This window comes from Caretta caretta, chromosome 21, assembly GCF_965140235.1.
Source record: "Caretta caretta isolate rCarCar2 chromosome 21, rCarCar1.hap1, whole genome shotgun sequence".
Classification (NCBI taxonomy): Eukaryota; Metazoa; Chordata; order Testudines; family Cheloniidae; genus Caretta; species Caretta caretta.
In genome coordinates this window covers 16,991,523-17,012,121 of record NC_134226.1, presented here as the reverse complement: position 1 = coordinate 17,012,121, position 20,599 = coordinate 16,991,523, and positions in this window count along the sequence as shown.

The following is a 20,599-nucleotide window of genomic DNA, read 5'->3' as shown; positions in this document are numbered from 1 at the left end:
TCCCCTTCCCAATCTCCAGAGGGGTCCCAAAAGTCTGCCCCTCTGGGGTCCAAATGTCCCTTCTCCTGAAGTTACTGCTGCAATTTGTCTATTTGCAAATCCCAATTTTTGTTCCAGTTGTTTAATGAGTGATTTACAGCGGGGCTCTCCCCTGTTCTAAAGGTAACTTTTTGGCCATTCCCTGTAATTCCTGATTTTTTTCCCTCCTTTTCTTTTCTATGTTCTGGTAAGATCTGAGAGTGCTGCTTTAACACTCTGAACCCATCCTTCAGGGCATCGAACGGGGTTTGGGTACTAATGGACATACATTTCCATTTCTCTGTTTCTGCAGCAGAGGCTTGTAAATCTTGGTGCAGTTTCTTGTTTCCATTTTTACATTCAGCCCATTGAAGGAATACCTCGTTACAGCCAAAGTGCGGCTGCTTCCTTTTTCATTGGAGTTGAGGGTTTATATATATCAATAAGTATCATAGAATCATAGAATATAAGGGTTGGAAGGGACCCCAGAAGGTCATCTAGTCCAACCCCCTGCTCGAAGCAGGACCAAATCCCAGTTAAATCATCCCAGCCAGGGCTTTGTCAAGCCTGACCTTAAAAACCTCTAAGGAAGGAGATTCTACCACCTCCCTAGGTAACGCATTCCAGTGTTTCACCACCCTCTTAGTGAAAAAGTTTTTCCTAATATCCAATCTAAACCTCCCCCACTGCAACTTGAGACCATTACTCCTCGTTCTGTCATCTGCTACCATTGAGAACAGTCTAGAGCCATCCTCTTTGGAACCCCCTTTCAGGTAGTTGAAAGCAGCTATCAAATCCCCCCTCATTCTTCTCTTCTGCAGGCTAAACAATCCCAGCTCCCTCAGCCTCTCCTCATAACTCATGTGTTCCAGACCCCTAATCATTTTTGTTGCCCTTTGCTGGACTCTCTCCAATTTATCCACATCCTTCTTGAAGTGTGGGGCCCAAAACTGGACACAGTACTCCAGATGAGGCCTCACCAATGTCGAATAGAGGGGAACGATCACGTCCCTCGATCTGCTCGCTATGCCCCTACTTATACATCCCAAAATGCCATTGGCCTTCTTGGCAACAAGGGCACACTGCTGACTCATATCCAGCTTCTCGTCCACTGTCACCCCTAGGTCCTTTTCCGCAGAACTGCTGCCTAGCCATTCGGTCCCTAGTCTGTAGCTGTGCATGGGGTTCTTCCGTCCTAAGTGCAGGACCCTGCACTTATCCTTATTGAACCTCATCAGATTTCTTTTGGCCCAAACCTCCAATTTGTCTAGAGCCCTCTGCATCCTATCCCTACCCTCCAGCATATCTACCTCTCCTCCCAGTTTAGTGTCATCTGCAAACTTGCTGAGAGTGCAATCCACACCATCCTCCAGATCATTTATGAAGATATTGAACAAAACCGGCCCCAGGACCGACCCTTGGGGCACTCCACTTGATACCGGCTGCCAACTAGACATGGAACCATTGATAACTACCCGTTGAGCCCAACAATCTAGCCAGCTTTCTACCCACCTTATAGTGCATTCTTCCAGCCCATACTTCCTTAACTTGCTGACAAGAATACTGTGGGAGACAGTGTCAAAAGCTTTGCTAAAGTCAAGAAACAATACATCCACTGCTTTCCCTTCATCCACAGAACCAGTAATCTCATCATAAAAGGCGATTAGATTAGTCAGGCATGACCTTCCCTTGGTGAATCCATGCTGGCTGTTCCTGATCACTTTCCTCTCATGCAAGTGCTTCAGGATTGATTCTTTGAGGACCTGCTCCATGATTTTTCCAGGGACTGAGGTGAGGCTGACTGGCCTGTAGTTCCCAGGATCCTCCTTCTTCCCTTTTTTAAAGATTAGCACTACATTAGCCTTTTTCCAGTCATCCGGGACTTCCCCCGTTCGCCACGAGTTTTCAAAGATAATGGCCAATGGCTCTGCAATCACAGCCGCCAATTCCTTCAGCACTCTCGGATGCAACTCGTCCGGCCCCATGGACTTGTGCACGTCCAGCTTTTCTAAATAGTCCCTAACCACCTCTATCTCCACAGAGGACTGGCCATCTCTTCCCCATTTTGCGATGCCCAGCGCAGCAGTCTGGGAGCTGACCTTGTTAGTGAAAACAGAGGCAAAAAAAGCATTGAGTACATTAGCTTTTTCCACATCCTCTGTCACTAGGTTGCCTCCCTCATTCAGTAAGGGGCCCACACTTTCCTTGGCTTTCTTCTTGTTGCCAACATACCTGAAGAAACCCTTCTTGTTACTCTTGACATCTCTGGCTAGCTGCAGCTCCAGGTGCGATTTGGCCCTCCTGATATCATTCCTACATGCCCGAGCAATATTTTTATACTCTTCCCTGGTCATATGTCCAATCTTCCACTTCTCCTGTACCTAGCCAATTTGTCTTCTAGGTCTGAAATTGTATGGACATCAGCTAGCGTTTGATCAGACCAAGGGCTGTGTCTGAATTTTTGCAAGATTTGTTCAAAAGGTGTGGGTTTTTGTACAAAAGGCAATGTTCCCCGTTTTTCCTCTAAGAATATCTTTAGATTGTGTTTTCTTAAACATTTCCCCCAACAATTGTGAGTAACAACAAACCACAACGCAAAACCAAATTGATACACTATAACCTCCTCACTCCTGAAAAAGCAACTTACCCCTCTCTGGGCCAGAGGGAGAGACACTAAGCCTCCCTCTGTATCACTCGGTCTGCTACCACTGAGGGTTCATACACTAAATATAAAAATCCTTCCCAGGATCAGAGAGAGAAACACTAAGTTCTCCTCTTAAGCTCAGTCTTGCTACAGCTGCGAGTATGTACCTAGGATTTTTCAGTTTGGAGCAAGGATCTCTAAGTCCTCCTCCTATTGCCCAACCATACTACGACCGGGGATATACCCACCTCCAATTATTTCCCCCCAGAAGTCCGGGATGGAGAGAAGGATGCTAAACCTCTCCCCTTTTTCTCAGCTCTGCTACGACCAAGGGTGTGTATACTTTTTAATCATAACAATTTTCAATGCACAGCAATTTTACTATTCAACTAAGATTCAAACCAAAACTCCTATTTTCTTCAGAGTTTCTGGTTAATTAATTGAAAGTTTCCAATCTTTTCCTTACAGTGCCAGGCTTACTAAAGCTAGCGGGGTGCACACCAGTTTTTATAATAATCGTGGATTCTAAGCTTGCTCCCCCCACTGCATTCTCCACCATTAACGTTATACCAATAAAATAAAAACCAGCAGGATCTGGTATGTCAAGGAGCATGTCGAGCTCCTTTTGGCAGGAGCCTTCAGGGTAAGTCTCTATTCCACCTACACCTCCGAAGCTTGGTTACTCCCTTGTCATCCCTGTCTCCAGTTGGAGCCTGTTCTGCAGGCCTGGTGGGGTCCCCAGGCAGATTATTAGGGTTGGAAGAGACCTCAGGAGGTCGTCTAGTCCAATCCACTGATCAAAGCGGGACCAATCCCCAACTAAATCATCCCAGCCAGCGCTTTGTCAAGCCTGACCTTAAAAACCTCTAAGGAGGGAGATTCAACAACCTCCCTAGGTAACCTGTTCCAGTGCTTCACCAACCTCCTAGTGAAATAGTGTTTCCTAATATCCAACTGAGACCTCCCCCACTGCAACTTGAGACCATTGCTCCTTGTTCTGTCATCTGCCACCACTGAGAACAGCCAAGCTCCTTCCTCTTTGGAACCCCCCTTCAGGTAATTGAAGGCTGCTATCAAATCCCCCCTCACTCTTTCTTCTGCAGACTAAATAAGCCCAGTTCCCTCAGCCTCTCCTTGTAAGTCATGTGCCCTAGTCCCCTGATAATTTTCGTTGCCCTCCGCTGGATTCTCTCCAATTTGAGCACATCCCTTCTGCAGTGGGGAGACCAAAACTGGACACAGTACTCCAGGTGTGACCTCACCAGTGCCAAATAGGAGGGAAGTGATTATTCCCCTCATCTGCTGGCAGTGCTCCAACTAATACAGCCCAATATGCCATTGGCCTTCTTGGCAACAAGGGCACACTGCTGACTTAAGAATATATATATATATATATATATATATATATATATATATTCTTATCTACTGTAATCCCCAGGTAGTTTTCTGCAGAACTGCTGCTTAGCCAGTTGGTCCCCAGCCTGTAGCGGTGCATGGGATTCTTCCTTCCTAAGTGCAGGACTCTGCACTTGTCCTTGTTGAACCTCAGATTTCTTTTGGCCCAATCCTCCAATTTGTCTAGGTCACTCTGGACCTTATCCCTACCCTCCATCGTATCTACCACTCCTTCCATCTTAGTGTCATTTGCGAATTTGCTGAGAGTGCTATCCATCCCCTCATCCAGATCATTGATAAAGATGTTGAACAAAACTGGCCCCAGGACTGACCCCGGGGCACTCCGCTTAATACCGGTTGCCAACTAGACATCGAGCCGTTGATCACGACCCATTGAGCCTGACAATCTAGCCAGCTTTCTATCCACCTTATAGTTCATTCATCCAATCTATACTTCTTTAACTTGTTGGCAAGAATACTGTGGGAGACCGTATCAAAAGCTTTGCTAAAGTCAAGATATATCATGTCCACCGCTTTCCCCTCATCCACAGAACCAGTTATCTCATCATAGAAGGCAATCAGGTTGGTCAGGTATGACTTATCCTTGGTGAATCCATGTTGACTGTTCTTGAACACCTTCCTCTCCTCCAAATGCTTCAAAATGGATTCCTTGAGGACCTGCTCCATGATTTTGCCGGGGACTGAAGTGAGGCTGATGGGTCTGTTGTTCCCAGTGTTTTCTTCCTTCCCTTTTTAAAATATGGGCACTATATTTGCCTTTTTCCAATCATCCAGTACCTCCCCCGATTGCCACAAATTTAAAAAGATAATGGTCAATGGCTCTGCAATCACATCAGCCAACTCCCTCAACACCCTTGGACGCATTAGATCTGGACCCATGGACTTGTGCATATCCAGCTTTTCTAAATAGTCCTTCACCTCTTCTTTCACCACTGAGGGCTGCTCACCTCCTCCCCAGACTGTGCTGCCCAGTGCAGCAGTCTGGGAGCTGACCTTGTCTGTGAAGACTGAGGCAAAAAAAGCATTCAGTACTTCAGCTTTTTCCACGTCATCTGTACTAGGTTGCTTCCCCCATTCAGTAAGGGGCCCACACTTTCCCTGACCTTCTTCTTGTTGCTAACATACCTGTAGAAACCCTTCTTGTTACCCTTCAGTTGCTAGCTGCAACTCCAATTGTGCCTTGGCCTTCCTGATTACACCCCTGCATGCTCGAGCAATATCCCTAGTCATCTGTCCAAATTTCCATATCTTGTAAGTTTCCTTTTCGAGTTTAAGCTCACCAAAGATTTCACTGTTAAGCCAAGCTGGTCACCTGCCGTATTTGCTGTTCTTTCTGCACACTGGGATGGTTTGTTCCTGCGCCCTCAATAAGGCGTCTTTAAGACCCAGCAGCTCTCCTGGACTCCTTCCCCCCCAGATTAGCCTCCCCGGGGATCCTGCCTGGAACTTATCAAGCTCAGCAATGGCACTATAACAATTTTTATGGGGCGGGGGGAGGGAGGGAGGGGCTACAAGCCATTGAACAGAACTGTAAACCCTGTACATGATGGAAAGCACTTCCAGACACCCCTCGTTCCAGCATCTCTGAAGCTCAGTGGCCTCTTCAAAGGAAATCAAAGTAACCAAAATAAGGCACATAAACAATCCATGGTCCAGAGGTAAAGTTTTTGGTTTCAAAGGAAAGATGCATTTCTATATAGGTGAAAAGAACAGTCTAGGTACTTATGGTGCAGGCAGCCAATGAAAGATTTAGGATCTCCGTAACTTTTCACTCTCAGGTTTGTAAGTCTTGTGACCGGTCAGTACATTGCTGGCATTAGGAACCTTGACTGGTCTTGGAAATAAAAGGATTTTGCAACTCTGAGGCAGCGGGGAGGGGGCAGGAAGAGCAGGACCAGAGTAACTGAGAATCAGGCTGAGGCTATTCTGAAGTCACCTCTATTGCTGGGAGTGCTGATAAGATCTGTATCATTTGCCAATTTCTTTTCCAGAGTATGCTTTTAAAATGCCCAAGCTCACATCCCTCATCCTCCCTACCCTTATCTATACCCGCCATCTAGAGTGGCGGCCTGAGGCACCAGTCTGCCCAGACAGTGTTACTGATTCTGCAAATGCTCTTATTTTGGCAGTCTGCTTGTGGGGGTTTCCAGTGGTAGCTCCAGGCACTAATCTAGACTCAAACCCAGGGATCGGATAGAGCAAGGCTTACACACTTACTCCCCTAACACAATGGGATTTTCTGGTCAACTTCTGCACTCTCACAGTTGCTTATCAATAGCGGAGCTTCCCCAGGGGGACATTTTCAGAGGAAAAGACTATGGAACCTAAGGGACTTAGGCACCCAGATCTCCTAAGGCTTCTTTGGAAATCCCAGCCCTAGTGTTTGTAACACATGTGTCAAGGTTCCTTCCCCACTCTGAACTCTAGGGTACAGATGTGGGGACCCGCGTGAAAGACCCCCTAAGCTTATTTCTACCAGTTTAGGTTAAAACTTCACCAAGGCACAAAGTCTTTGCCCTTGGATTAGGTAAAATGCTGCCACCATGAAGTGTTTTAGACAAAGAACAGGGAAAGGACCACCTGGAGTCCTGTGCCCCCCAAATATCCCCCCAAGCCCTACATCCCCTTTCCTGGGGAAGGCTTGATAAGAATCCTCACCAATTGGTACAGGTGAACACAGACCCAAACCCTTGGATCTTAAGAACAATGAAAAAGCAATCAGGTTCTTAAAAGAATTTTATTTAAAGAAAAGGTAAAAGAATCACCTCTGTAAAATCAGGATGGTAAATACTTTACAGAGTAATCAGATTCAAAATATAGAGAATCCCTCTAGGCAAAACATTCAGTTACAAAAAGACACAAAAACAGGAATACACATTCCCTCCAACACAGCAAATTTACAAGCCAAAACAAAGAAAAACCTAAAGCATTTTGTAGCTAGATTACTTACTAACTTTACAGGAGTTGAAGGGCTTGCATCCTTGATCTGTTCCCAGCAAAGGTGTCACACAGACAGACAGACAAAAGCCTTTTTTCTCCCCCTCCAGATTTGAAAGTATCTTGTCTCCTTATTGGTCATTTTGGTCAGGTGCCAGCGAGGTTACCTTAGCTTCTTAATCCTTTACAGGTGAAAGGGTTTTGCCTCTGGCCAGGAGGGATTTTATAGCACTGTATACAGGAAGGTGGTTACCCTTCCCTTTATATTTATGGCAACATGCCACAGCCTGGTCAACCTGCATCTCCCTGAGCAGCATTTCAGGTCTCCAGGTAAACACTCTGATTGTAGATCCTCTGGCTTAAATGGCCCAAGGCACTTAGAGGGCTGGTCACATGACTCCACCGCCCCTCCTCCCCAGGATTAGCCCCAGGGCTTAATGGGTTTTGTGAGGAGCCTGCTAATAGGAGTAGGATCTATCCAGAACCATCCTCTCTGTCTCCTCAGCGAAGGACAACAAACAAGGCCAGCGTGGTGCGCAAGGGGCTTGCCCTGCCCTGGTGAGAGTCCTGCAGTCTTTCTGGAACCCACAGCTAGGTTCCTCAGGGCCCAGCAAGCAGGTCTGGTAAGAGGCTTCAGTGACAGGGCAGAGGGAAGGAAGGGAGAGAGAGAAGAAAAAGAAAGAAGAAAAAAGAAAGACGTTAAAGAGCAAAAGAAAGAAACGAGTGAGAAAGGGAGAAAAAAGAGGTGAAAGAGACGGAGAGAAAAGGGGACAATCCCCCTCAGAGGCATGGGGCTGTCTCAGGCCAAATGGGTGAGTAGCTTGGAGGGGGCTCCATGGGAAGGGACTGCATGGGGCTCCCTGGACAGGGCTGGACTGTGGGGCAGAGATTGGTAAATGATCATGTGTCCCTGCTGCCGGGTGTGCCATGCCCTGAAGGGGGCTCTCACCCCCTCTTTCCGCCCCTCTATCTCCTGCTTTTCTCGCTCCTCCGCCACACCCCACACCCTGCCCCCTTTCCTCAGCTGCTACAAATCTGAAGCTGCTCCCTAGTGTTTGCCAAAATGATGTTCCCAAACTACTAAGCCCTGACTGGGCTGCAGAGTTCAGAGAGGGTGCAAGGAGTGCCATGGGGCTTGGGGGGGCTCAGGTGCTTGGCTGGCTGAGCACTGGGGGGCGCAAGGCTGAGTGGCTCTGATAGCTGGTCTTGCTAAGCTCGTGTCCACAAGTTGGTATTTCCATGCAAAGAAATGCCAGGTAGGGTGGAGAGTTCGGCTCACCCATGGGACCTGCCTAAAGCACCTCCTTGGCCCCCTGGGGAGAACAGCGCATGCTGACCTCCCAGAGGCCTTGGGAGGGTAACTACAGGGCACCTGTGAGGGGCAAGACAGAGCAAAGCAGCCCCCACCCATGCTGCCCAGAGCTATGCAGGCAGAGGGGGCTGGACCAGTGTGTACAGTGGGGATGCTGAGAGCCATTGACCCAAACTGCAAACCCTGGATAGGATGGAAACCTCTTCCAGCCAGGGGGTGCGGCCGCCCCCCCCCAGCACCCCTACTGCCAGCGCCTGTGTACGCAGGGAGGTACCCCGTCGCTCTGGGGACACCACACACAGACTCAGGCTTTCTGATCATTTGGAAATGAAGTTTGATGGCTTTAAAATATTTGAGGGGTGCAGGGAGTTGAATGTGGTGAATATGAACCTGGCAGGCTGGTCAGTTACAGGACAGGCAGGTGCTGGGCAACTTTCTCCCTGCCTGGCTTTGCTGATGCCCCTCAATCTCAATCCTGACCCACAACTCACACCCCCCATATTTTAGTCCTCCCCATTCCTGCCTCGCTTTGCCAATGCATCTTAGTCTTGACCTACAGCACCCCGGCTGTTTCCAGTGCTGGGCCCCCACCTGCAGCTCTGCAGACACCTCTCAGTCTTCCCACACAGCCCCTCTGCTCTGTTGTCCAATCTGGGCTTCCTCTTGAGCTGAGATTCTGCCTGTCGTACCATGCTGTGATGGGCAGGAGTGTTCGTTAAGGACCACGCTCCGGGCAGTCATTTCTACAGGGTGCTAGATGTTTACCATTAAGCTGGTGCCCATGGGGGCCTGCACAGGGTGCTGGCTGGATTTGGACCCAAGGTCTGCCACGGTGGAAGGTGAGTACTTCAGGCACTGCACCTGCCCCCACATAACAGCCTCCTGCTGGGATAGAGCCACAGATTAATCCGCTGCTGGGTCCGTGCAGTTTCACTCCGCCCTGGGGCCCATGGGCCTGTCACATTTGCCCTCATCCCCGCAGTGGTGCCAGGGGAGTTCCCTGTCTGATGTGGGGGCAGGAGGTGAAGGAGGGCCCAGGAGCCTTTGACTCTGATGCTTCCTATTTGGTTTTCCTTAGCAGTCCAATAATAGGAATAAATAATAATACTTAGCAAGAGGGATTTGACTGGGGAGCAGAAAGAGGTGATATTCTGCTCCAGCTCTCCCCACAGTCCAACACTGCATCCCATTGCCAGGCTCCCCCACAGCCTGGAGCAGTTGGATGGTCAGCAGTTGTTGCCGGCACCCAGTGCCAAGAGGCTAAACAACAGCTGAAGTTGGTTCGTTACCCGGTGTGCTACACCCAATAATCACAACGGGGTGGAGAAGCAGAAAAGTTTATTTGAAGCTTCAAAAAGGTGCAGGGAGATTTGAATCTCAAATCCTGTACCCAGAGCAGGAAATCACACAGGCTTTTATACATCCTTTTTCCCAGCATACTTATCCAATAGCAAGCTGCCCCAAGTATCCATATAGCCAGCCAATCCAGTTCCCAGCTAGTTCCCTGGTTTTCTGTATCATTTGTTAAACTATACATAAAGCTGCTTTATTTAGCACTGTTCTTCCATATCTGCCCTGTTTGGCCTTGCTTAGTTTCAGGCAGTCTGACTCTGCAACATATTGTTGCAGATTCTCAGCATAACTGCTGTGTTTGCCTCCAGGCGGGGGGGCCAAGGACACCTGGGCCTAGTGCGAGGGGGCTTCATTGACACTCGTGGTCTTCCATCCCCTCGAGTTACCTAGTGGCCATGCCCCAGTGTCCCCAACATTGCCATTGTACTGGTTTGCCTTCGCCTTTCCTCTCAGTAAGTCCTGCATAGCCAAGGGCTGGCTATCAGCAAGCGGCACTAGGTGATTGAACTGTCACCCTGAAGGCAAATGGCACATGTATGGATTTGAAGTTGTGCAGCGGTGTCCCAGACCCACTGCTGGTAATGCTAAAAGAAAAGCCACGGAGAATAGAGAGTGAACAGGTAACACTGGGCATGCAGTGGTGAGCTGGTCCTGACTAAAGGAGGATGTGAACAATAAAAACTGGCAGAGACCTGATTTGTAATCATACAGGGAAAAGAACACGGTTATTGGGGCAGACGTATGTCAGGCCCTTGGTCTCATCCAGAGGGTGCACTCATTGGAGGGACAGGGAACTAAGCAACTGAGGCAACGTTTGAGCACATCTCCCCGCTGAGGGGGAAGCTGTCAACAGAGCACAGAATAGAGCTGAAAGAGCCCAAGCTGTCCCACGATTCATTCCCCTTTCTGTAAGACGGAGGCTATAAGAGGAGCTGGATGGACCCATTGCTCAGGAAATCATAGGCCAAGTAGAAGAACCAACAGAGTGGGTGCATTTATTGGTCACTTAGAAAAAAGGATGGATCTCTTCGCTTGTGTCTAGACCCCAACAAATTAAAGCAACGTGTAAAAAGGGAGTATGTCCCTACAAGAGAAGAAATATTGGGGAGATGGCTAATGCCAAATATTTTTCTACGCTGGATGCATCAGCAGGAGTCTGGAAGGTGCCCTTAGAAAAACAGAGCACTCGTTTGTACACCTGACCCCTTACTGGCAAAGACTTGCTGAGGCAGTGTGATGGGTTTCCCCGCCGGGTGCCACCTGGAACTGGGCCCGCCCGACGCCCAAGCCTGGGCTTCCTTTAACTTTACCGCTGTGACAAACTGCAGACAAGCTCTTGAGCTCACACTTTCACCACCACACATACAGGTAGGGACACCCCCAGCTGTGGTAACATGCAAAGAGGCTTTCTGACTAGCCCTTGCATTGGATGGCTTCAGCTAAAGAACGGCCCAGACACTCAAGTGTACACCCCCCTCTAGAGTGCAAACCCAAAGTTATACCGTCTTGCGCTGCACAGAGAACTGTGCAGCATAAACTCATGAAATTTGCCACTCCCTCAATGTGGAGAGATATCTGCAACAGCTTTTTGCCCCACAGTTATGAATTCCACACACTGGGTTTTAGACAAAACAAAAACAAGTTCATTAACTACAAAAGATAGATTTTAATTGATCAGAAGGAATAGCAAACATGAAAGCAGATTACCCAGCAAATAAAACAAAACACAATCTAAGATTAAGATACAAAAGAAACTGATTACAAGTTGTAATTTCTAACCCTAAATATTGTTTTAGGCAGTGTAGCGGGGTCGTATTGGAAAACCCGGGAAGTGGGCGGGCGCAAGCCCACCCACTGCTAAAGGCCCCTCCCCCAGCCTAGCTGGAGGGACCACTGGACCCAGGGACCAACTGATTGCGGGGGACAACTAATGAAAAACAGGGATCAGAGTGAAGGTCAGAGGTTCAAAACAAGGGTACCGGATGAGGATACTGAGCAGAGAGCCCCGGACAGCGCCCACTGCTCCTCAAAGCTGTCAAGGGAGCCAGCGGACGCTACCCAGTGGAACTCTGCCCGGATGCATGAGACGAGGGAGGAACGGAAATAGGCCCCGCAGTTGCAGAGCACCCCCTAGTCCAACATCCTTCTCCTGGTATTGTAGATGGAGATTTTGGCCAGAGCCAGGAGAAGGTTGACGAGGAGGTCTCACGACTTCATGGGGCCACGGATAGGGAGCGCAAAGAGGAACAAGTGTGGGAAAAGAGCAGCCAGAACCTCAACAAGAGGTTCTGGAGGAGCCGGAATAGGGGCTGCAACCTGGCACATTCAAGATAGGCGTGCGCCAGGTTCTCCCTCATGCCGCAAAAGGGGCAGGCCTCAGGTGTAGGGGTGAACCGCGTGCGCCAGGTGCATGCCCGTGCTCACAGCTCCATGAAGGAGCCGCCAACTAATGTCACCGGCAGGCCGTGGGACCAAGGTGGAGTAAAGGCTGGCCCACTGGGGCTCCTCACCCTCTTTAGGTGGAAGATAGTCCCGCCATTTGGTGTCGGGGCAGGACACAAGTGTGAGGAAATGCAATGTGTAACCCTTCTGCCTGTCAGAGTTGGCAGCAACAAGTTCAGTATCTAGGGGTTCAGTATTTAGGGGTTCCATTCCAGTAACACAATGCAAAACTGGCTCAAGCCCCCACCCAGTGACCTGGGACAAATATATACCACCCCCGCTGGGTGCCTCCAAGAGGCAATACTTCCCCTCTCGCAAGCACATAGTCTGAGTGCAGCAAAAAGCCTTTTAATAACGGAGAGAAACAATGTGGCATTATGTTGGGGAAACACCACCAACAGGATTCATAACACAACCCATGAGCAAAAAACCACCCCAAGCAAATTGGGGCATGTCCTTTCCCTTTGGTTCTTGAGTCCAGCAATCCAAAATCATCCAAAGTCCCAAAAGTCCAACGACCCAAAAGTCTCTGTCCCTGATCAGGTGCAGCCCCAGAGTTCAAAAGTTTATCTGCAGTGTTTTACCTCCCAACCTGGGTGGAGATTGGGGGAAGGGGGGGGGTTAAGGGGCACCTTACGTGGTCCAAAGCTGATGGCTCTACCTCTCCATGGGGCTCCGCTTTACCAGCCACCCCATGAGCTGCTCTAGGCATCCAACAAACTGCTCTGCTCCACCAGCCGCTCGGCTCGCCATCCTGCAAACTGCTCCACCATATATCTTCAGGTTCCCCCCACCACTTAACACAACGCTCAGTGATTTCAGCTCTTAGTAAGTTTAGCTCTTTTGTGATTTCAGCTTGTAGTAGGGGAGCCGGGTGCACCATTAGCCCGAAGTGAATTCAGCTCAGCAGCCTGTAACTAGACTCCTAATGGAATCAAAATTAGCTCTGATATTCCACAGTGAAGAGAGGAGGAAGTGCAATTAGCATGTAAGGCCCTCACAAGGAGGGGGGGGGCATGCCACCAAGTATTAATACCTGTTCCCAACCTCTCTCCATTCACAGAGTTTTGGAACCCATGTTCCTTGCCTAGCGAGTTCTACTTAGTTGATGGCGAGTCCCTCCATCATAACAAAAGGCCAAGTGCAGTTCCACTGTCCTTGATTCCCATGATCAGGGTAATAACAATTTATTCTTCCTGCCCCAATAACAGAGACATTGGGGATCCCACAGCAGCCAAAGTGACCATTTGGGCAGCTATGGCCTCATTCTAGGCGGGGTGGGTGTGCCTATGCAAATGAGATCGGCCCCTGAAGTTCTTTTCCACAACTTGCCACACCTCACCACCAGATGTCAGGGTGGAGCTCATCCTGGCTCTGCTTACATCTGTATGGAGCACGAGCATGTACAGATGGTCACTCACTCCTGCCCAGAGGTGCTTGAAACAGCCCAGGAGAGGGCTGTGGCTGGGGGCAGGTAGCTCCCAGGCTGACTGGGGAAGTAGGCACCGCTGGGGCCACGCCCCAAACAGACCACAGCTGGCCCTTATAAAAGGGCTGTGAGCCAGACACTCACTCTCCTCTAGCTGTGGAGGGAGATGGGCCTGGCTGCTGGGGAGTGGTCTAGGGTACCTGAGATGAAGCTGGGCTGGGGAAGGCCAGAGGAGCTGGGAGGCTCCAGGCTGGAAAAGCTGCAGGCCTGGCAGACGGCCTAGGACAGGGCAGCCCAAGGGTAGGTGAAGGCAGCAGGTCCAAACCCCCCTTGCCTGTGATGATGTCACTCCCCTGCCTTAAATATGTTTTACACATGGTGGGAACCCTTTGTCTTCCAGTGTGATTCCCATCCCCAGTCTGTGGAAAAATACTAATATTATCATGGTGTCCAATATCAGGTGACTTGATCACGTGGCCCTGCAGCCATAACTCCGAGTCTGTTTGCAGCACCCCCAGAAAGGTTGTCCCGGTGACAGATTAGCATCTTTGTCAAGGCTGAATCCCCACTCTGGCACTTCAGGTGCAGAACTGGGGGCCCGCAAGGATTTTTAAAAATTAATACTGGCCACTCCAGGCTTGTATTACGCTCCCAAGGTTACAGCGTCTCTCTGACCTTGGCTCAGTAAATGTGGCCACCACCCAAATGCAAAAACAGGCAAAAAAAAGAAGTACAAAGGGGGGGGCCCATGGCCCAGCCAGGGCAGCACCAGGGAGGGAGATGGACCCAGGCTGCTGGTGGCTCCCTGCAGACCCTGCTGCTGACCCAGGGGAGGCCCTGGGCCTGGAGGAACCTGACCGGGAGGAAGGCCTGTGGCGACCAGGGCTGCCAGCCCCCCAGCACCCAGAGGGGCCAGGCGGTAGCCTGGGCCAGCATGAGCCCGACACAGAGGGGGAGCTGGAGCTGCCAGCAGCTGGATACCCGGGCGAGCTGGAGGGACTGGGTAGGAAGTAGCTCAGGGGCAGAACTGCACCATGCGGTGGGTCTATTTGGTCAGCGGGGTGCGGCTGGCTCCCCGCTGACCCAGCAGCGGGACCCTAGGCTGGAACGCAGTGGAGTTGGGGGGGCTGCGTTCCCCTCCCCCCGCCAACCCGCCTCGGGGAGCAGAATCGCACACCGCAGACCCGCACCGGCGCTCCCTCCCCTCCTCCCCCCACCGCCCACCCGCCGGAGGGGTGCACTGCGCCCCGCCCTTTCCCTTCTGGGGTTTGGTTTGTTTGTCCCGCCCCTACCCCACCCCCAGCCTGTTTGCTCCCCTTCCTTTCATAGAATCATAGAATATCAGGGTTGGAAGGGACCTCAGGAGGTCATCTAGTCCCACCCCCTGCTCAAAGCAGGACCAATTCCCAGTTAAATCATCCCAGCCAGGGCTTTGTCAAGCCTGACCTTAAAAACTGCTAAGGAAGGAGATTCCACCACCTCCCTAGGTAACGCATTCCAGTGTTTCACCACCCTCCTAGTGAAAAAGTTTTCCTAATATCCAACCTAAACCTCCCCCACTGCAATTTGAGACCATTACTCCTTGTCCTGTCATCTGCTATCACTGAGAATAGTCTAGATCCATCCTCCTTGGATCCACCTTTCAGGTAGTTGAAAGCAGCTATCAAATCCCCCCTCATTCTTCTCTTCTGCAGACTAAACATCCCCAGTTCCCTCAGCCTCTCCTCATAACTCATGTGTTCCAGTCCCCTCATCATTTTTGTTGCCCTTCGCTGGACTCTCCAATTTTTCCACATCCTTATTGTAGTGTGGGGCCCAAAACTGGACACAGTACTCCAGATGAGGCCTCACCCGTGTCGAATAGAGGGGAATGATCACGTCCCTCGATCTGCAGGCAATGCCCCTACTTATACATCCCAAAATGCCATTGGCCTTCTTGGCAACAAGGGCACACTGTTGACTCATATCCAGCTTCTCGTCCCCTGTCACCCCTAGGTCCTTCTCTGCAGAACTGCTGCCGAGCCATTCGGTCCCTAGTCTGTAGCGGTGCATGGGATTCTTCCGTCCTAAGTGCAGGACTCTGCACTTGTCCTTGTTGAACCTCATCAGATTTCTTTTGGCCCAATCCTCCAATTTGTCTAGAGCCCTCTGTATCCTATCCCTACCCTCCAGCGTATCTACCTCTTCTCCCAGTTTAGTGTTGTCTGCAAACTTGCTGAGGGTGCAATCCACACCATCCTCCAGATCATTTATGAAGATATTGAACAAAACCGGCCCCAGGACCGACCCTTGGGGCACTCCACTTGCTACCAGCTGCCAACTAGACATGGAGCCATTGAACACTACCCGTTGAGCCCGACAATCTAGCCAGCTTTCTATCCACCTTATAGTCCATTTATCCAGCCCATACTTGTTTAACTTGCTGGCAAGAATACTGTGGGAGACCGTAACAAAAGCTTTTCTAAAGTCCAGGAATAACACGTCCACTGCTTTCCCCTCATCCACAGAACCAGTTATCTCATCACAGAAGGCAATTAGATTAGTCAGGCATGACTTGCCCTTGGTGAATCCATGCTGAATGTTCCTGATCACTTTCCTCTCATGTAAGTGCTTCAGGATAGATTCCTTGAGGACTTGCTCCATGATTTTTCCAGGGACTGAGGTGAGGCTGACTGGCCTGTAGTTCCCAGGATCCTCCTTCTTCCTTTTTTAAAGATGGGCACTACTTTAGCCTTTTTCCAGTCGTCCGGGACTTCCCCCGATCGCCATGAGTTTTCAAAGATAATGGCCAATTGCTCTGCAATCACATCTGCCAACTCCTTTAGCACTCTCGGATGCAACGCATCTGGCCCCATGGACTTGTGCATGTCCAGCTTTTCTAAATAGTCCCAAACCACTTCTTTCTCCACAGGGGGCTGGTCACCTCCTCCCCATGCTGTGCTGCCCAGTGCAGCAGTCTGGGAGCTGACCTTGCTCATGAAGACAGAGGCAAAAAAAGCATTGAGTACATTAGCTTTTTCCACATCTGTCACTAGGTTGCCTCCCTCATTCAGTAAGGGGCCCACATTTTCCTTGACTTTCTTCTTGTTGCTAACATACCTGAGGAAACCCTTCTTGTTACTCTTAACATTTCTTGCTAGCTGCAACTCCAGGTGTGATTTGGCCTTCCTGATTTCACTCCTGCATGCCCGAGCAATATTTTTATACTCGTCCCTGGTCATTTGTCTAATCTTCCACTTCTTGTAAGCTTCTTTTTTGTATTTAAGATCAGCAAGGATTTCACTGTTAAGCCAGGCTGGTCGCCTGCCATATTTACTGTTTTTTCTACACATCGGGATGGTTTGTCCCTGTAACCTCAATAAGGATTCTTTAAAATACAGCCAGCTCTCCTGGACTCCTTTCCCCATCATGTTATTCTCCCAGGGGATCCTGCCCATCAGATCCCTGAGGGAGTCAGTCTGCTTTTCTGAAGTCCAGGGTCCGTATTCTGCTGCTTTCCTTTCTTCCTTGTGTCAGGATCCTGAACTTGACCATCTCATGGTCACTGCCTCCCAGGTTCCCATCCACTTTTGCTTCCCCTACTAATTCTTCCCAGTTTGTGAGCAGCAGGTCAAGAAGAGCTCTGCCCTAGTTGGTTCCTCCAGCACTTGCACCAGGAAATTGTCCCCTACGCTTTCCAAAAACTTCCTGGATTGTCTGTGCACCGCTGTATTGCTCTCCCAGCAGATATCAGGGTGATTGAAGTCTCCCATGAGAACTGGGGCCTGCGATCTAGTAACTTCTGCAAGTTGCCGGAAGAAAGCCTCGTCCACCTCATCCCCCTGGTCCGGTGGTCTATAGCAGACTCCCCCCACAACATCACCCTTGGTGCTCACACTTCTAAACTTAATCCAGAGACTCTCAGGTTTTTCTGCAGTTTCATACGTGAGCTCTAAGCAGTCATACTGCTCCCTTACATACAGTGCAACTCCCCCACCTTTTCTGCCCTGCCTGTCCTTCCTGAACAGTTTATACCCATCCATGACAGTACTCCAGTCATGTGAGTTATCCCACCAAGTCTCTGTTATTCCAATCACATCATAATTCCTTGACTTTGCCAGGACTTCCAGTTCTCCCTGCTTGTTTCCCAGGCTTCATGCATTTGTGTATAGGCACTTGAGATAACCCGCTGATCGCCCCTTGTTCTCAGTATGAGGCAGGAGCCCTCCCCTCTCGTGCTGTCCTGCTCGTGCTTCCTCCCCGTATCCCACTTCCCCACTTACCTCAGGGCTTTGGTCTCCTACCCCCAGTGAACCTAGTTTAAAGCCCTCCTCACTAGGTTAGCCAGCCTGCTTGCAAAGATGCTCTTCCCTCTCTTCGTTAGGTGGAGCCCTTTGCGGCCCCCTTGCCCTGATTGGCCCTCCCTTCGTGTGCCATGCCTCCTCCCATGCGCTTGTGCCCTCCCCCCCCCTTTTTGGTTGATCACTGCACCCCCCTGATGTTGTTGTAACCTTCCCTCCCCTAGTGCAGCTAGAGGAGCTGGACTTCCATCTTCTGTCGGTGACTGACCCCCCCACAAGTCCTTGATAGACACCCTATCTGCCCCCCCATTTCAGCACCCTCCTCCCCTGCCCGCAGCCTAGCGGGGAGGAGTGGTTGACCTGCTTCCCCTTTCCCCCCCTTCTCCGGTGTTTTTCCCCTCCTTCCCCTCCCTCACAGCTCATCATGGCGGGAGATATGACGGGTGGGATCCCTGGGGCAGACCCTGCTCCCCTCCCCTGCCTGCCCTCCCGATGCCCCCCCCCAGCCTCTACTTCAACCGTCGTTGCTGAACCACCTGCTATCGCCCCCTCTGGGAGCCGGCAGCAGCAGGCAATGGGGTGATCTCCGTGGCTGCCACATCCCTCGCCCCCTCTGATTCTGGAGGACCCACCCCAGCCAGCGGGAAGGGCCGGGGCAAAAAGAAGGGAAAGAGCCCCGCTAAAAAGACTAGGGCCTCCATGGCAGGGGCTGCCCCCACTGCCACAGCCCCACCACCGGCCGCAGCGTCCCTCCCCGCTGTTCCCTCCACCAGCGCCGCGGGCGCCCCCCCTCCAACCCCCAGAGCGTACACCCAGCTGGCGGCGGCCTCCCCCGCCAACTACTACGCCATCTCTCCCAGCCACCACCGCTGTTACCATCCCTAGCGGCCGGGACCCCTTCCCCACCTTGACCAGGAAGCACGGCGTCCGTTGCCTCCTGGTGCCCGCCTCGCCCCACGTGGAGACCTACGTGAGGGCATTGGCGAGGGTGGTGGGGCCCACGGCCATCGTGGCGGCCTCCAAAATGTATGGCAAGATCATCTTCTTCCTTGCCTCGGAGGCTGCCGCCCAGGAGGCGGTGGAGAAGGGCCTGGCAGTGGGGGGCGTGTTCGTCCCCCTGGAGCCGCTGGAGGACCTTGGTGCCCGTGTAGTTCTGACCTCCGTTCCTCCTTTCCTCCCTAATGCTGTCCTGCTGCCTGCCCTCTCTACCCTGAGGAAACCAATCTCCATTATCAGCTCTCTCCCGCTGGGCTGCAAAGACCCCCCCCCCCCCGTCACATCCTCTCGTTCCGCCGGCAGGAGCAGCTTCAACTGCCGCCGGCGGCGCGGGACGGAGAGGCGCTCGAGGGGTCCTTCCTGGTCCCCTACCAGGGGGCCCATTACCGAGTGCATTATTCCACGGGGGAGGCCCGGTGCTACCTCTGCCGAGTGATGGGGCATGTCCAGAGGGACTGCCCCTTGGCCCAGCACGGAGGAGCGCCCGGGACCCCCGAGCCTCAGCAGGGCGCCGGCCCCGTCATCAATGGCACCCCTGGCTGCCCGGCACCCACAGCCATCCCTCCTCCTTCTCAGCCCACCACTGCTCCCACTCGGGCCTGAGGGGTACTCCCCCCAGTGTGCCCAGACGAGCGGGAGAGCCCTGCCCCCACTGCCCGCACTCTGGCGGGGCCCATAGAGGCGGGTGCAGTGGGAGTATCTCCGGGCGCGGGAGAGGGCCCGCCCCAGGGGGAATCTGCCCCCCCTCGTGCTGCCCCACCGTTGCCTTCCCGAGTCATATTCCCTGCCCCCAGACCCACTCCGTGGTACTCAGCCCGCAGACAATGCCATGGAGGGCTGGACCCTAGTACAGGGAAAGCGGGGCAAGCGGAAGGCTCGAGCTCTGCTCCTGCCATCCGATGCGGAGGGCCCCCTGAAAACCAGAAAGGGGGGCACCGATGCCGAGCCTTCCACCCTGCCCACGGCCACGTTCCATCCACCGGTGCCGGCTGGGAAGACGTGGCAGCACTGGAGCGGAACACCGCCCCTCCGTCGGGGTCCCTCCCCACGGAGGCCTCCGATAGAGCCCCTTCCGCCCCCTTAACATCCGAAGCCCCTGCAAGCCCCAAAGCGAGCGTCGCCCCGGGCGCTGGCGGGGAGGGCCCCGGCGTGGTGGGAGGCGATCTCCCCTCCATCTATGAGGAGATTGAGGCCCTGGGTCTGACCCCGGTCACCCAGGGGAAGGACGACCCTCTGCCAGCGGGCCTCCACCTGAGTGACCTCACCCTGGCCCCCCCTTCCCCATGCCCCCTCCCCATAATCACTGCTTCTGCTCCCGCCTCCAAGGGTCCCCTGGACTCTTCGATCTGCCCGGTCACAGGTGGTGCGCCCGAGCCTGTTGAGGGGATGGCCAGTGCCTCGTGGCTGGGACCCAAGTCACCAGGGGTATTCCCCATTGGTGTGGGGCAACTAACTTCCTTCCCTGGTGGGGGCCCCACTGAAACTTGCCCACCTCCTGAAGCCATGGCTGTCACACCTGCCGTTGAGCCTGAGCCCGGCATCACTGGGGACCCTCTCCCCGTCCCTCAGATCCCTGAGCCGGACGGAGGGGAATCTCCTCCCGGCAGCCTGGTTACTGGGGCCCAGGATCCTGCAGCTGTCCCTGAGGCCGTCTCCTTCCCTTTCCCGGAGGGTGACCCCAGGGAGCAGCCTTTGTGTTTTCCCCGTCCCGACCCACTAGGGGCTGCCATCTTCCCTCCGCCGCCCCCCATTGAGCCAGGGTCTGAGGCGGG